Source organism: Alligator sinensis, unplaced genomic scaffold (genome assembly GCF_000455745.1).
Source record: "Alligator sinensis unplaced genomic scaffold, ASM45574v1 scaffold745_1, whole genome shotgun sequence".
In the NCBI taxonomy this organism is placed as follows: Eukaryota; Metazoa; Chordata; order Crocodylia; family Alligatoridae; genus Alligator; species Alligator sinensis.
This window is the reverse complement of record NW_005842119.1, coordinates 183,093-187,022: the sequence shown is the minus strand read 5'-3', so window position 1 is coordinate 187,022 and position 3,930 is coordinate 183,093.

Genomic DNA, 3,930 nt, shown 5'->3' with positions numbered 1-3,930 from the left:
TTCTCTCAATGTAGTAGACTTTTATAGGTGTAATTCAGGCTTAGCTCTTCAGCTCCCTCAGTAGCCTTGGATGGTTCTCAGTTTGCCTAGGTCCAAACACAGATGAAGTAAGTGACACAAAAATAATTTGTGTAAATTATATATATCCACCACTGCAATATTTTTAAAAGTTTTTAGTAATGGAAGTGAAGAGTTTTCAAATATCATAGAACATTGTCAACTTTAGGATTAAAATAAGTGATGCTCGTCTAAATAAAGTTAAATGTATGCAGCCCTATAACCTATGAGATATAATCCTATCATTTATTTTTAAAGAGGGCCTTAAGCAAAAACAAAATAAAACAAAAACCCCACTTAAGACCAGCTGCTGGGCCCACCTGAAATTATGACCTAGAATTCCCATTGGATGATGGGCTCCTTGCATGCATATGAAGCTTCTGGATGGATCTAAATAACTTTTTTTCTGTAGACTGGTAGTTTCCTCTGCTACCTTTAGGAGCTGTGTATTTGGAATTTTTCAAGTTTTATGAAATTTCAATTTCCAGTTCTGGCTTTGGTCAGGTTTTATTGATGACCCAAACTTAGATCTAAAATGCAACCTTTGCCATCAGTTTCGCTAGCAATTAATCATGGCAAGTGCTTTCAAAAGCTCTCTGTGCCAGCAGAACCCTCCCGCCTGTCAACAGAGCTGCCCACCTCTGCCACCCCATGACAATTGCCTAAAGATGTGCAAAGACACTCCCCTCAGGTGCTATTGCATGATGCTACCCTTTCATTAGCATGGTTCATTCAGCAGCTAGTGCTCTCCCAGAATGAATACTCTGACACAGCTACCATAATAGAGCCACACACAGCTGCCAGAAATATGCAGGTATGCACATTCTTTGGTGGCTAGGCCTAAGTATGAGATTTAGACAGCAATTTCCTTTAAAAATCATCTATAATATCTTTAAGAAATTGACCTGTTTTAAAAAAAAAAGTAATCAGTGTCGATAGTTGAGATTCAAGATATGAGGGTATGTTAGAGTACAATATCATCAGTACTGCATAACTGCCCTTTGTAACACTACTTCCATGTCAAGATGCAGGTAGATAAATTGAGAACAAGATAGCTGAAGCATTTGGTCTGCGGTGTTGAATGCAGATATACAAATGACAACCTTAAAGCAATAATTCATCCTCATTGTACAGCTCTAGGAATACTCTGGCCTTTGAGTAGAACAAATGAAGGATTGTGAAGAATTAATGGGTGCAGGAATGAATTTCTTCCTTAGGCTGGAACATCCAGTAGAGGCAGGGGTAGGGTCCTATGCCCACATCAGAGGAAGCTTCAGAACCTGAGTGATAGTTTCCTCTCCACTCTTAATGGCAGCCAGGGCCATTAGAGGTAGTTAGCTGTGTTAATCTCTCTCTGTGTATATATTATTTAGTTAGTCTAAAAGGTGCACTTATAGCATGCCTTCTGCCATTAGGGAGTCAGCATATGCCAGCAGTTACCAAGGTTATTTCCCTGTACTTGGAATAGCAAATAACAGTGTCTCTGCAGACACTGCTGTGTCGTAGCTGTTGCTAAATGCTTACTTTTTAATGGCAATTGCTACCACAAGCAGAAACATAGCAGGTGATGTCCCATTAACAGAGGAAATGAGATACAGTAGAAGGAGGATTCAGTGGCAGCCCAAGAAAAAAGGACAAGACATTACCGGTAGTGACAGCAAAGGGACTCCCTTGAGGAGAGAAGCAAAGAACAGTTATTAAGAAGGTGATAGAGGCCAAGAAAAATGTGAAGGGATGTGGGAACCTGATCTGATGAAAGAAAAGGACAGAAATAGGCAAAGTAAAGAATTTGAGAGAAGAAAAGGCAGCCAGCCAGAAATCACCAAAGTGAGATCCTGAGGACATAGAAAGGATTTGAAGTGCTGCCAGACCTATCTGTGTTTATATATGAACATTGATAAGGCTTTCTACGCTTCTTCCCCCATATCTTGTGGACAAGAATTTTGTAATTTGTGGAGTAAGAACACTGCAAAAAATAGTGTAAACGTTGCTGTTAGCCATTTAAACTCAAACTCAAAACAAAAACCTACAGTTAACATATGTTCACAACTGTTTGCAACCAGGAGGGTAAGGAAGTCAAGGATGACCTGCCCCAGGTTAGACACCTATGTGCCAGGGAGAATAATGGTGTGACAGTGAGAAAATGAGGGATCTGCACATCATATAGGAGGAAGGAAGAGTTCAGTTTGGACCACATTAAGTTTATTGTTAGAAAGAGACAAACACATATGCTTCAGTATAGGAAAGATATGAAGCATGTGCTTAACTATATTATAAGCAAGTCCCACTAAAATCCATGCGATTTAAGCCTCTGATTAGGAAAGAGAGGAATGAATCAGGAAAAAGAGGAATGAAAAAAGGTAAACAAGTACATTTTCAAGTCCTGGGCACTGGATGGTAGATGAAGCCATTAGCCTGAATGAGAGTATTAAAAATCCAGCACATAAAATGAATACACAAGATGCTAAAGCGTAGTAGACTAATTCTACTGTGAATTAGCATGCCATGGTGAAAACCATGCTAATGTGCTAACACACAGCAGAATTAGTCTACTGTACATTAGCGTCACTTAAAATATGTGTGCTGGTGCAATAGCGCCTATTACAGCTCATTTAGTACCTGTTATTACAATTATTATAATTATGGCGCATTAATACATGTGTAGATATGCCCCCAGAGTATGTAACAACTCCAAAGAGAAAGTGAAAATGGGAAGAGGAGGATCCATTAAGAATGGAACAAATCACTGGGGAGGTAGACTAAACAGAAGAGTGAAGGCAGCCTTGAAAAAAGTCTAGAGGGAAAGACATTAATGTTTTGACAACACAAAATTAAAATTGAGGGTCAAATATAGGCATGAAACTCATTTTTAATTTCACTGCCTACAACAGCTTACATCTTTCAGTCTCTCAATGTGCCACCCTACCCTTCCCTCAGCTGTAATTTAGAAACTGATCCACGGTTTCATTATCATTGCAGGGAAAATACTTGAAACTGTGCTCCAAATTTACCCCGAAAACCTCAGAAGCCAAAAGACAAACATCAGGAACTGGAGAGGAACTTTCAAAAAGAGATCTAAGAAAAAACAAACCTCACTGTGGCTCAGTCTCCCAGCTATAAAATGGGAACAGTTCAACTTCTTCCCTGGAATATTTTGAAGATAAACAACTTTAAGGCCCATGAGGTGCTTGGTTACCCTGGGGGCGGGGGCTGCATAGGTACCTTAAGACACACAGGTAGCCTTTCTCTTGCAAGCACGAAGGTGTGGATGATACTTTCCCAACAGTGGAAAGAGGAAGAGAAGCAGGGACACACGCTGGCTTAGAACAGGGGTGCTCGACACCCATGGGCCAGAGCTATCCAAGGGACAAGAAATGTGGTGTCAGAGCAGTAGTATCATGGATAGCCGAATTTCTGGACTCACGGGCAGCCTCGTGGGCCAGACGGGTCGCCTGGGGCCTGATCCAGGCAGGCAGGGCCAGGCAGCGGGTTCAACCCAGAGGTGCCGGACCGGGCTAGGGTGCCATGAGATGCAACCCCACACACGGACCCGTGAAGGGTCCAGCTCATGGTCTGGCCCCGGCGCCACTCATCCGGCTGGCGGCTTGGCACGAGGCAGAGCAGGACCTCAGCGTCTAAATGGCTGAGGACGGCTCCAGCAGGCAGCGCTCGACTGGGCCAGGCGCTGCCATGCTCGAGACGTCGCAAGAAGAGAGCCAAGGAGCAAGGGAAGACACCCAGAGCAGCTTCAGGGGCGGGCCCAGGACCAAGGGGGCGACTGTCTCCAGGGCAGCAGGCCTGAGTGAGGCGCCTGCTCCGGCAGGGCCGGCGGAGAAGCCCGGCTGAGCGAGCCGCGGGCGGAACAGCGGGTCC